The sequence below is a fragment of the Equus przewalskii genome, chromosome 28 (assembly GCF_037783145.1).
Source record: "Equus przewalskii isolate Varuska chromosome 28, EquPr2, whole genome shotgun sequence".
In the NCBI taxonomy this organism is placed as follows: domain Eukaryota; kingdom Metazoa; phylum Chordata; class Mammalia; order Perissodactyla; family Equidae; genus Equus; species Equus przewalskii.
The window spans coordinates 28,104,411-28,118,941 of NC_091858.1; the positions used below are offsets into that span (position 1 = coordinate 28,104,411).

The 14,531-nt window shown below is 35.3% G+C and overlaps 1 protein-coding gene across 1 annotated transcript in view; it reads right to left on the reverse strand.

The window, feature by feature from the left end:
* The window catches only part of TENM3 (teneurin transmembrane protein 3), a 2,420,957-nt gene that overhangs the window by 2,324,463 nt on the left and 81,963 nt on the right, over nucleotides 1–14,531 (reverse strand). The window contains exon 2 of the mRNA XM_070598205.1: nucleotides 11,804–11,922. The gene's annotated coding sequence lies outside the window, so the exon portion shown is untranslated. The remainder of the gene's footprint in view (nucleotides 1–11,803; nucleotides 11,923–14,531) is intronic.

Consider the following 14,531-nt stretch of genomic DNA (forward strand, 5'->3'; position numbering starts at 1 on the left):
CATAAAATATGGTAAATATAATTAATAAAGGAAGGTATTTAGTTACAGTGCTTCTGAATAACCTCAAGTAAATTATGCCTTGAAAACAATGAATAAGTCTCAGGAAGTTTAATTCACGAGGGCGTCAATTCAGACCAGCCACCACACCCTGCATGGCTCTCCTTCACGCTCTCAATTAAGTCTCCTGAATGACCGTGGATTTACTCTGAGAAAGACTACTGGGTGTTTCTACTTTATCAATCGAGCAGAGCAAATAGCACTGGATTATGAGTCAGATGCCCTGTATACAGTCCCGGATTCAGAGTCAACTATCTGTGCAACTTTAGGCCTGTGATTTAAACTCTCTGAGCCTCAGCAAGTATGCTACCTGTCTCTGTTCCTTACCTGTGGTAGACAGAGCCAATTGATTATGACATGCTTCATACATTCCCATACTTACACAGTGGTCCAGGCAGCAAGTTCCAATCAGTTTAAGGCAGCATTCAAGTTTTCAACTATTGTCATCCTAAGACTGGATAATTTCTAAAGTCGTTACCATTGCTAACATTCTAGGGCTCTAAATTCCCCAAAGCAATTAATTGATTCCTAGTATTAATACTCATAGTGGCTCTAAGGTCCGCAGCAATCTAGATAATCCTAGTGTTACTTGTGAATGTTTTCTGGTGCTTCCTAGCTCAATGCCCCTTAATCTGACTGAGGTGGCTGGATTCTGTTTAATAAAACTAAAGTTTATTAAAACCACATATGCATATATATACATACATATATGTCACATAACCTATATATGTATATATGTGCATGTGTGTATATATACACAGGTGGAAAGAAAGCTGAATGTTTATCATTTTAGAAATGCTTAAGTCATTTCTTTCAATTGGCAGTAAACGATAGCTTGGTAATATTTACGAAGGATATGCAACTGAAGGAAGAAGAATTATGTAATAAGATAGGATGACTTTTGGCTTTGAGAACTGTTTTTTGGAGCCATTTCTCTGCGTAGGAAAATGGTGGAAATGTTATTCTGAACTCAATCCATGCCTTGAACATCCATCTATCTTTACACTACCTTTAAAACAGAAAGTGAGTAAATTTGATATAACTGACAAATCATCCAATTAAATGTCCCCTTCCATAGACTATAATTTAGGCTTGGCAAAGTGCACTAAGGACTGCCATGTGTATTTTGTTGGATTTAAATTTGAGACTTATCAAAAAGCACTATGGTAGGCTAGGAAGAGCAAGGAACTTGGAATTAAAAGACAAGGATTCAAATCATGTCATTGATCAAATGAGGTAAAGGATTTAGAAGTGATTTTTTAAAATAGAAAAATTGTATAAGTGTTTGTCATTATTTTTAAAATACATAATTTAATTATAATAATAATCAATTAGAATTTATACTAAGAAGCATAAAAATGTGGTATATATGTGCATATAAATATGGAACTGTTCATTTTGCTCTGTTTAGCATATTTTTACTTTAGATGTTAAAAATTAACTAGATAAAAACAGAATTTAAAGTAAGTAGATTTCATTCCCTACTTTTGACAGTAAGTTTACAAGATGTTTATCTGTAAAATAAGAAGATTGATCTATGTGACACTTTCCAATACTTTAGTGTTGGCCCTTTAACAATAGGTATAAACTATTAAAAAATAATAATTTTCACGATAAGAACCCTGGCTTCCTTTCCTTCAAAGAAAAATGTCAGGCAGTTTGCAGTTAAATTTTTATGGTGGTTCTCTCCGTGTCTCTTTTCAACGTCTATAATGATGTCCTTACCAGAACTTTCAATTGTTTCTTTCTTCCCTTTCAGGAAAAATAGATAGTCAATTACAGAACAGGATATTACAAAAATTCCAAAAATATATTTATGTAGTTATGGAGAAAAGTGAATCACATTAAAAAAATTTTACAATATGTAGCTCTCAGATTGTGTGTGTTTGCATATGGATTAAGTTGAAGAATTATAACACAAAATCATAAGAGTATTTCTTTTGGTAAGTGAGTAAACTTGCAAAATCAAAAGGAAAAGTACATTAATATGGTCTATTTTCTTAAAAACATTTTAATTTTAGTTTAGTGCTGTAATAGCTATGCATAATTTTGGCCTTTTAAGTTATGACTGGATATTTTCAAATCTTTTTTTTCACATATAAATTTTCAAAAAATATGTTCAAGGAATTGATACAACACTTATTATTATATACACTAGCATATTCAAAGTGCCAAAATTAACAATATAAACGTGATTACTTGATATTGCCACAATTGAAAACTTGCACTACTATGTCCTTATGGACTTTTCATGTCACAACAAACTACAAACATTTAATTATTAATAAAAAATTCACATGCCTATAATTCGCTGTATCCCTAAGGCAAAAAGAAGTAAACTAGGTGATAATTTTTTTTTAAAGAATCTCTTTAGTCAAATATTATTTTAAGCTCCTGATGTATGCATCAGGATAAAGAAAAGATATTACCACATTGGTTGGTGCTAATGGGGAAATTATGCCATTCATCTTGCTGGTGACTCACATACACCTTATGAGATGCCAAAATACTATGGCACAGGTATGAAGAAACTTTACTAAAAATAATAAACCCTTGTCCCCAAAACACACAGATTATGAATATTTTTATTGATATCACTTTGTCCACATACGTTTGGTTATACAATCCAAAGTGTCTTCCCTATCTCCAAGGTGCTAAGGTTGACATTGCTTTTTAAAATAATACTGATGTCTCATATGTATAATTTGTTATACCATCAAAAGCACTCTAATTCCACATATACTGTCCCTTTTGGTCCTCTGCAAACTCTGTCGCATAGGTATGAATCACTACCCTTTTTTAAATCAGGGGTAAAACTTAAATATGCACACCAAAAAAAAGGTAAATATATGAGGTAACACCTCAACGGGGGGGATCCTTCCACAACGTATAGGTATATCAAATCATCACGCCGCCCACTTGAAATATCTTACAATTTTATTTGTCAATTATACCTCGATAAAACCAAATAAGATAAAAGACAGAAAACAAAATAAAAGAGAGAATACATGCAAAGAGAGTTCAAATGACTTGGCCAATGCAACAGACTCATCAGTGAATGACCCTTGTTGAACTATAAATCTTCTTTCTCCCCCTTCCTTTTCTTTTCCTCATTTCTTCCCTCTCTCTTTCCTTTCCTTCTTCATTTAATAATCATTTATGTACTTGGCACCTCCACCATGTGCTGTGAAAGGCACAGATAGATGAGAACCTGCAGAAAATTACTAGATCTATTGCCCGCTCCTCTTGGGTAAGTGAAATCAAGCACCTGAAATGTGGGACTGAAGGTCCTGGAGAAGCAACAGGCTGTGCAGTCTCAAACAAGAGACATGACTTTAATAAACACGAAGATTAAAACAGAACTCAAAAACCACACTCACTATGATGGTTGACAAAATGGAATGCATGTTACAAATCTCCCCACGTAAAGCATGCACAGGAATCCATCCACTAAAAGTACAGGTGAGATAGACAAGTTTCATCGATAGGATAAGTGAACCTAAATTGATCAAGTTTGACATTTTCTCCACTTTATGGAGAAGTCCCTACATAAGTTAGGGGAATGGGACAGCTTTGCAATATACATTCACATTTTTTACAGACCAGCTTTCAAAATAACCATTTTCTTTTCTAGTATATTTTCTTTAATTTGGAATATGGCCTTTGTCAATAAAGAAGGCTCTTAAAATGCAATAACACACCTTACTGAACAAATTTATTTAAAATGATATTATCTGCTATTTGTCTTATTTTATATTGCCAGTTTCCACTGAGTGCTAATAAGTGGTTGCCAGTGAAGAGGTTTGCATTTAACATCTGTCACCAGCATCCAGCAACTGCACCTACGGGGAACTGTCAGGGAGATTGTTATTCTCCTTTGTAACACCCTGAATCTGTTTCACATCATTTACATACAGATAGTTACAGGCATTCATCATTTCATTATGCTGACGACTTCACTATTCTGATGTATAATGTCTCTTTAATGAGCCTCAAAAAATACAATATTCCTTGATTTATGACTGCTTAACTGAAAAATTATACAAATTGGCAAAAAAAAGCCCACCTCATAATGTATTTTCACTTTTCCTCCACATTACACTTATATTTAACAGTGACTCATGAGTTAAGATCATGCTTCTTTGACAAAAGAAATGATCAGAACTCGACTTACTGTGTTTTAGTACCACTGTGGTTTATGTGCATATTTAAAGCTGCACAGCAAAACTGTGCTGATGCTAAAAAAGTAGCAAATTAAAATCGATCACTTCTTTTCCTAAGCAAGATTGTGTATTGGACAATCTCTTTCAATATCACTATAGGCTCCTTTAATTGCAGTGAAGGTTATCACCCTAAAAGTCATTTTTCCCTTTTGTAAATATTAAGAACCTTGAAACCGGAGAGAGAGCTCTATCTAGCAATAAAAAAGTAGCAAAGAAAAAAAATTCAGAATTAAATCTGAAACAGGAACAGAAGCTAGGAAAGAGGTAGAAGTTGCCGTTTCTTTCACTGCTTGCTTAACCACAGGTCCCCCCTTGGGATGGTAGGCCCAAGGTGGTCTCACCAGCCTTGTTTCCTATTCTCTTAAAAGCTATGCCGTGGAAGCCAGTGAAAAGTGTCATATTTATTCATTAAAAACCATTTCCTCAAAGAAACTGGTTGTTCCCCAAGCAGGCAAGAGTTCCAAAGAAGTCCAAATTGTTCATGTGCTGCCAGCTTTTGCAAAAGTAGCAAGCCTTTGAGTGCAGGGTAAATCATATGAGAATGAACACTATATCCAATTAAGAATAAAGATGGCTCTTGAATCTCGGGAGAGCTCATAAATCAGCATGAGTAAGACATATAGAAATAGAACAAAATTTAGGAACTGGCATCCTTAGATTTGATATTAGTCTCTCTGAAGTTTAGCTTCCATTCAACACGTCTAAGATTATTTGTAGCTTTCAATTTCTGAAAGAACAGATATCCAGGCTAAATTAACCCAGAATCATAGAAAAAGACTGATCAAATTAACGATAGTGAGCACAGGATTGTTCACACATAGAACAAGTGATAGAAGTGCATCTAGAAATCCTAATAAAAGACGTATGGCATATACATGCATACTCTTTAAGAAAATGTCCCTTCATAAAATATCCACAAGAAAATCAGTTCTATTACTTTAACATTACCTTTTTATTCCCTAGCTTGATTAGTCCTTTCAGGCTCACGATAATTGCTTTTGGTTATATCTAAATATGTGACACCCACAGAAAAAAGGTAATAACCAAGGCTGATAAGGAAACGTGTAACATGATTCCAATTCTTCAGATATTTTTAAACGGAAGAATTCTAAAACATATTTAAATCAATTCAGCATCTTTCAAAAAAAGAGTTTATAACTTCCTTTAGCAACTACGTGGAAGGGGGGCGTAACGGTTTTCCTACGCTTTGTTTGTCAGAGCTGTTTTAGCCAAGTTTTCTGTCATGACTTAACAGGGCATATTAGATTGTTCATTCCTGTCCTAAAGAAAGAATGTTTTACATTTGACTTTTGAGCAATAGAAGATTACTACTTCACCTCCAGGAAACAAGATGTACCACAAAATGTAAACATAAGAATATTCCCAAACAGATGTGTATAGTTTGAGGATAGAAGGAGTCTTATTTCCAAACACCTTTAAATTCACCAAATTTTTATTTATAATTTTAGGTCAAATCAAGTCCTGATTTTTATTTTTGTTTTATTTTAAGAAAACGTTTAACTGATAAAGTCATTGAAATATTAAGGCATTCTCTCCCTGAGTATCTTGTTTACCAATTTGTCTAAAGAAATACCAATCATTTCCTTTATCCCAGTCTCAAGAGATGTGCTCATCTATACGTCTCTTCACCTACGAGCCAACTAATTTACCCTAAACAAAAATAATGGCAAACATTATAGAGAGTTCTCATTGTAAATCATTTTTATATGCATTATAACATCTAATCTTCACAATAACCCTCTTAGATCGATAATATTTTTAACCACATTTGAACGATGAGGAAACTGAAATGCTGAGAGACCAAATGACATTGCCAAAGTCAAACAGCCATCCACGGCGCAGCTGGCACTAAAGCCCTGGCTACAGAGCATAAACTTGTGACCTCTTAGGGACCAGGTCAAAAGATCAGTTCAGTTTTTATCTTAATTGATCTCTCTTTTGCAGTGATCTCATCAACATCACCTCTTTCTCTTTAAAACTCCTTGACCCTGCCTTTCCTGGCTCTTCTTGTTCTGCTCCCCCTGACCTTTCTTTTGAAAGGTTCTTTCTTTTGGGGGTCGTTTTTCTCCACCCTTTCATTAGATTTCCCTGCTCCCCAGGGTTCCATTTCTCTTCCAATTGTTGATTCACATATTTGACAGTCTGCAAACTACCTTTACTGGCTGGTTCAAAGGCACATACTCAAGATCCCCAAAGCAAAACGTACCTTTTGCACACACCTCCTCCTGTAATTGCCTCAGTATGAGGCATCATTCATCAAATCAAAATGAAAAAATACACAAGGCATTTTCTTGTTGCTCCTCCCCCTGGCTCTATTTCACTAACAACCAGTAGAAAATGGTGTGCCAGGTCCTTCGGAAGTTGCCATCTCCATATGTTCATCTCTTTCTCTAGCCAATCCTTGCCTACATCCTCAGCCTCTTTTATAATGCTCAGTGCTTCATTCATTTTCTGAAACACCAGACTAAGGTAGTCCACAGCACTCCTCATGTCCTTACTGATGCTGTCCCACCTACCTTAAATGCCTTTCAAATCCAGCCCCCATGCCCATGTCACACCCCAGTCCACTCAGATTAGACATCCCTCCTTTGACATCCCACATGAACCCAGTGCCTCTTTTCACTTCTCCTCTAACATTTCATTCATATCTCTAGCTTTTAGGTATTTCTAAATTGAAGTAAAATGCAGTGGTTAAGCGCATGGCCTCTGGACTCAGCTTCACCACTTACCAGCAGACAGGTTACTTAACCCCTCTTAACCTTCCTTAATCGCTGCTCTCACATCCTCAAAATGGAAGACAACCATAGTTCTGTAAGTAATAGAGTAGCTGTGAGGATAAAGTGGAGCATTTTGAGCAAGCCCGGCACATAATATTATTACAATAATGTTTATAAATATTTTTCCCTCTGGACTCCTAGAGGACACAACACTCCTTGAGGGTGGGGGGTTCATCTTAGTATCACGAGCACTTCACCCCAAGTTCAGAGCAAGGGCCTCTATACATGGAAACTGATTGAATAACAGTTTGTGGTACAGTGTTCTAAAGAACAATTTCATTGAGTTTGACTGCCTAATTTAGACTTAAAGAGAAGTAAGCAAGTAAGATGCTAACCAATGAAGCATTTCACTCCAGACCTAAACCCCATGTGTAATTTTTTCGGCCTGATCATAGGCAATGACAAAGGCTTTACCAGGCAGGCCTCAAAGAGGAAAGGCACCCTCCCCACACCAGGCTGCCCTGTTGTCTCTAGAGGGCATTTCAGGGCCCCGTGGCCAGCCTTGCTCTTTCATATACCTGCATTCCTGGACCATATGCCCTCATTGGAGGGAGCTCTCTTTATCTGGGGTCTTCAGCAGAGGCCTTCCTCAGGGGCCCCTGCTGAGACCTCCTTTTGGTGGAGTTGGGGAACCTGGAACGCACTTTTCTCCATTCTGACTCAGCACTTTCCACTCCCAGCTCTGCCGCCTCCCCCGCCCCCTGGCACTAGGTCCTTAAACCTGACAAAGCCTTTTGTTCAGGGCTCTCTGGGCAGTGAGATGACCCCCAAATCTGTGCTGACCCACCTGACCACCAGCTAGTGTGTTCCATGAGGGAAAAGGAATGAGGATGAGTCGGGGCTTTCTCCAAATTAGTCTCTTGCTTATGTAAGCCCAGCAAGTGAGTAAGTGCTTCACTGTTACTTTCATTTTGGCTTATTGTCTTAACTGACTACTCAGACACTTGGCAGCTCAGCTCTCTCCAGCTCATCTTAGCTCCTGACAGGAAGGAGAGATGGAACAGATGGAGAGAAGGAAGAGATGGAAGAGAGAGGGAGATTGCAAAGGGAAAACATCCTGGAGAACCATATTTTGCTGCCCCCATTTTAAAGGATGGTGTAATCTTTTGAGTGGTTCCATGATTTGGAACAAGGATACTCTTACATTAGAAGACATCTTAAAGATTTTGTCAACCTCAAAGTCTATGTGACCTCAGAGCACACTTAGGTGCGGTGAAGAGGCTATATTGACTCCTAGTCCAAAAATCTAACTTCCATAGAGCTACATATTACATAGGATTGAGTCCGGAAATATACTAAGTTCCAGAATATTCTGTTTATTTGTTTCCTTTTTGGAATTGGTGTCTGTGATGTCACTAAATCACAGATCAATGTGAAACTCCAAACCCAAGTGGTTGGAGACAAAAACTAGAATAACCTGAGAGCAGAAGCGTAAATATACATGTTTTGGTGATACAAGTATGAAACATCAAATTCTTCAAGTTTCTAAATGAACTTGTTTTAGAGTGAAGGTTAAAGACACGACAGGTTTAAAATTCTCTAGATTTAGAGAGTGAAAGAGCAAATATATTGGACAATAGGATTTAGTATTTTGTTTTAAATTGGTTTTAAGTGGAGACTTTGAAGAATGAGGGCACCAATAGGGAGAAGAGGAGAGACCAACCACGGTCTCACCAACTGTATGAATTCCTTAATGAGAAGCAATGATAAACCACACATTTCCAAAAGAATGCTCATCAAGCTCAGAAGTCCTGAAGGGAGTGAGGTCAAGCAGGACTACGATTATTCTCATCTTACAGTAAAACACGCCGTATGAAGCTCAGAAGTGGCGTAGGTCTTCTGATACCTAGTATAGCACTTTCTACCACAGTGTCTTTCATGGTTACTCTAGAACCTACTTTCAGAATCTAAAATAAAGTTGAAATAAAAGTCAAGAAATCAAGGAATTCGTCTTTGAGAACAGATCTTCTCTGAGACTCATCTTTTCATCTTAGACTTCCCCATGTTGTTTCCATTTGTACCGCTTGGTGTTCCTAGGTTTTCTCTGCCTATGTATCAAATGTCAACATTTCAAAGTTTTAAAAGAAAGAAATACAAATACTGGCATGAAGTTGAAACTTGTTTCTTAGTAATTGAAAGACACTTTGTAGATCTGCCAACTAAAGCTCCTCTCTAATTGCAGGCCTTCTATATTAAGAGGCAAAATTTTTAAAAAAGACAAAAAACTCAATGGAAACATCCTTATGTATGTTTAAGACCAATTCCTTTAAACCTGAAATAGTATGAAAGATTTCAGTAAGAATTACAAAGAAGGCGTTAGCTATTGTTTATTTAAACAAAGATCTTTTCTAAGTTCATAAATGATGTCCTTTTTCTCCTAAAAAATTATTGTTGTTATTATCATCATGCATATGGAACAGTACAAATATCTTTTAACATTAGACTCAAGGATAAAAGTAACTGACTCAAAAAACGTGACCTATCACCCAGTGGGCTGTTCAATGTTAAGTGTAGGCATTTAAAATTTTTTTAACCTAAGGTAAAGATTTTCTTCTTTAGAAAAGCCATCTAAAGTATAGTGCAAATTATCTGCCAAACAGAGCAAATGGGAATTTGCAATACAGCTGATGTCAAGGGACTATTAAATACTCATACTTAAGGAAAAAACAATTTCTTTTATTAAAGAAAGATCACAATGAAATATCTTACATATTAATACCACCAGAGGGCTTGACACATTTTACTTCACAAAAATAATTTCTTATACCAGGTTGTCTTCTTGGTGTAAATGAACTTCTATATATTCCTCCTTCGAATCATGGTTATTAAAAAACAAACTTACATATGTACACTGATACAAGACATAATAAAGTGTTAGATGAAAGGAAATTTTATAGATTGAAGATTGTATTAAGCAATTTAAGTGTGTTAAAAAAGGTATGGTTTCAAATATCACTCCATCTTAAATGTCACTGAAACTTATTTCTGAAAATCTGTATTTAACAATATGGTTCTGATCAACGGCCTGAGCATTTTACAAGAAGATTCATAGTTTTAAAGCAACTCATAAATTTCTTTCAGTTACACGGCATCAACATCATTAATTAAAAATAATTCGAATTCATTCAAAATAGTCACTCTAACCTAGAGAAATTCTATTATGGAAGACGTTAAAAATTCTTTCTTTGAATTTCTTCTTTAGTAAGACAAGTGACATATTTAATAAGTTTGATTTTGTCTTGAGTGCTAATCTGGCTTTAAATCAATTTCATTATTCAGTCAAATCTTGACATATATTTATGACATAATGAGAGCATAAAAATTATAAGATTCAGCTAAATAAAACAGATCTTATGACTGATTCTAAAATCTTTACTTACCCATTTAAAATATGAATTAGGTCCCTTGTCCCAAGTCTTGGATGTAGTTAAAATATTACTACAAATAAAATTTTCAAATTTTGAAATAGGAAATCTAAGTTATCACTACATTTTATAGAATAAAATACCTCTGCAATTAGGAATGAACTCAGGTAATATAAATTGTTTCATTCACAAAGACTTCCCCAAATTATGTATTGAGTTTTGGGAAAAAAGTGTTACATGTCATAGGATATTAAAAAAGACATTTCATTATCTGAATAATTTTTCTGGTTAATAACACAAGTCAAAACATTGGAGATATTTGACTGCATCCTAGGGTAACATTCAGGATATGTAGTCATCTGTACTGCATGGGCCAGACCAAGCAGAAGGTCCTGTTGGGGAGCTCTGAGTATCAGCTGAGATAGCCACATATGATTTCAAAACCTAAAGAAACTCTAGTTGTGTGGATGTTTTGCTATTAAATATAATCTCCCTGAAATTCCCCTAGAGTTTATGTTTTTCTGTGTAATTCACAGGACTATCAAAGACACTGTAACCTAAGAGATATAACTGGCCACCCTTCGTCTACCTGCAAAATGGCTACCATTACAAGCTCTTTACCAGTCATGATAGCACTTACCCATGAATTACAGTAGAATGCTGTAGAATATTATGTGTAAAATCTATTTCTTCATTTAAACGACCAAATGAAGCCCTCAGGTCAGTTTACAAGGTTTATGCAAGATTTTCCATTTTTATTCTTTATGAATATAACAATTTTATGTGATTAAATTGCAGATGCTGTGACTACAGAGCACTTGATAACTTAATTAGCTACAGATTAATTATTCCAATAATTGAACTTGGTACTATTATCACTGATAGTTCCATAAATTTAAAAACATCACAAAAGTTTAAGCAGACTGCTTCATAAAAGTTTCTCATTCCGTTCTTTTTCTAATCCTATAGCTCATATGTATTGATTATTCACGGTAAGACTACCATCCTTCTCAGGATAGTTTTACAATTATCTTACTTTCTCATCAGAAAACTGTCACACTCTTAAACACTTTCTGGCAGAGATCACCATGACATAGTAAACAATTGTCATTTTATCCCTCACTTAACTTTTCGTTTATACCAAATATTTATTCTATAATTAAGAGCTCCTATATCCAGAATAACTTTTTCTTTCTAAATTGCTATTCTCTTATCAGCTAGCATTTCAGGAGTTTGTAATAATCTGCCTGTTACTGCTCCTACACTACATATGTTATTCTAAAATTCTGTTAAAGTGTACTGCATATGACTTTATCGAGCCACAAAACAAACCATTCTAATTTCATTTGAAAATACTTACAGTGATACACCTCTCTTAGTGATCTTAATGCTTCATCCAGAATAAATATTGCACAAGAAGAATATCCAGAGGTTACTTTTATCTCCTTTGTCTAATTTACATGATCGCTGCATTCAGGTCTGAAAAGTAAAAAAAATTAAAATATCTTACTATTAAATAAAATCACACAATTTCGATGTAATTTGTAAAACATTAAGAAAATGCTAGAATTTTTTCCCCAGCACAAAAACTTTCTGAATACTAAATGAATATATCATGACAAATTTTTAAAATGCAATTTATATATGATGCAAAAATCAGCTGGCCCACCAAAATTATATTAAAATGTGCATCAAGCAGTGGCAAATATCACTCATTTCAATCCCTTAGGAAGATGAGAAACCAATCCCCACAGACTCAGGGTGATCTTAATCACACATATTTCTATAAAAGGTAAGTATATTTAGAGTACTAAGAAAGGTAGGAAATACATTATTTTTTTTTCTATTAGTTAAGTGATAAAACCTACCTAGACTACTTGGGTGAGTTAATAAACTAATTTTTAGTATTGAAGCAATCTGTAGAGAAGTTTAATTTTATCTTTCCATATCCAGTAAGTTATGCATATTCGTATTATGTTTAACAAAAAAGCATATATATTCAAATATTGTGAGAGATTTGTTAAAGGAAGTTATAAATATGAAGTATCACATTTTTACAATGAGCTGACTCTGGAGAAAAAAAACATGGAGAGGTGTCTTCAGATTCAGTGCTCTGCAATCTGCAAAGGGAGAGAAATAGGACTTCGGTAGGGAGGTTGCATATAGCTTAGCTGTCAACTGAAATCAATCCAACCAATATTAATGGAAAGGACTCCAATGGAAAGGCTTTTTAAGGCTACTGACCTGTTTCAGACTGTGTTAATGGGAATAAACTTAATATAATAATAAGAAAAGCTACAAAGTTGCAAGATACAGCTGTTTTAATTATTAAACAAATAAACAAAAGCTATAAGTACAAATACTGTAATACCCTCACCCCCACCTCTCCAAGTCAAAATTTGATGGATTCATTTCATGTGAGCCCTGAAGATCATCACAGCGAATGATAGCAGCCAATATCACCCAATGTCACCCTCGTGATCTCACTCACTGTGAAGGGAGGCAGTCGAAAGAATAAATAACTTGATAAAAGACCCACCTCTCTCAAATAAAATCTCTAGCTCTGAATGCACTTACTAACTAATGTCAGTCAGCGCTCGCTCAGACTGCTGCTAACCCACATCCTTTCTGACTCGTTGGCATGTCCAGTCTGATTTTTAATATCAGCTTTGCCTCTGGGTCATGACTTTTTTTTCCTTCCTGATCATACAATTTTTAATCCTTGCCGTTTAGAAACCTCAAAGGATCAGTTTATATACTGATAATCATTCTACATAAAAATGTCAAGGTAAAGAGTTGATCACATATTCAAGAATATTCAGAAGTATTTTCAATTATAACTTTAATTTTCCTTTTTATCTTTATTTTTTTCTCCTTTAATGTACGTGTTGGTTCTCTCCCATATCCTTTCTAGTAACTTCTATATTTATATTTTTCCTATTTTTTGATAAATATTTCAAAAACTATTTCGTGTCCCAGGCAATTACGCCATTTAAAACAATCTATTTTTGTAAGTTCTAATGTTTTCATTTCATAATTTTTACACATTTCTTTCTTCCGGTATTTCCCCCTAGGCTCTGATTGTTTGATTTTCTTTCCTTCTGTGATATTGTAATCTTTTTGAAATCTTGAATTTCTTCATTATGCTCTCACGTTTTAGAGATAACATTTTGCTTTAACGTGTACGAGACCCTGAATTGTCAGAACTCTTTCTTATATTACATGGGGTCATTTAGAATAGATTTTTGTCATCTCCCTCTTACTCACGTGCCTTACCTACCCTTGTTTGTATGTGGGTGAGAGCTTTCTATGTATAGTCATCATGACGTTGCTTTTTCAATTGTTGAATGCGGACATTTAGTAACTGACATAGTGTGTGTATATGTGCATGTGTGTGTGTGCAAGAGTCTGTAATTGCCATTCGATATCCTTAACGCAAACATTCTCTTAAAAACATTACTGGTTTTGCTGATGGAGCCTATCTCCTCAATGTTTTTGTTTTGTTTTTCATCTATGCAATCAGTATCGTGCAGTCAATGCCTCTAAGTCATAAAATCACTCAAGAAATATCTGTTGAATTGTTACAGCCTTATAATCTACCTGGTTACCTGCTAGAGAATACAAAATTATAAACATGGAATCAAATATTTAAAAAGGTGAGGGAAGACACAGTGATTCTTTCATTCAACATCCATGTCTTTTCCATTGTACCCTGTCATTCTCCCCCATGACGTGTACATTGACCCTTTCTTTTAGCTTGTGGAAAGAAATCAATCAAAGTCAGGTCTCTTTTGCTCTTGGCAAGGAGTCTCATTTTCAGCATCCTCTTCTGTTCTTGGTGGGCATCTTGCTGCTGCACAGGAATGGCTGTCAGTAGAGCCCAAGTGGCTCCTGAATTCCTATGCCACTCACAACCAAAAAGACTCTTAAAATTCCATGTGCCGAGAAAGAATAAGGCTCTTGCTAGTATGTAAACTTCCCACATGTGCCATATTTAGAAGATTATTTCCACACCAAAACAATAGCAACAACCCAGTAGGCTCTGAATGACATTATTTACAAACCAAGCATCTAATCTCAAAACTCCT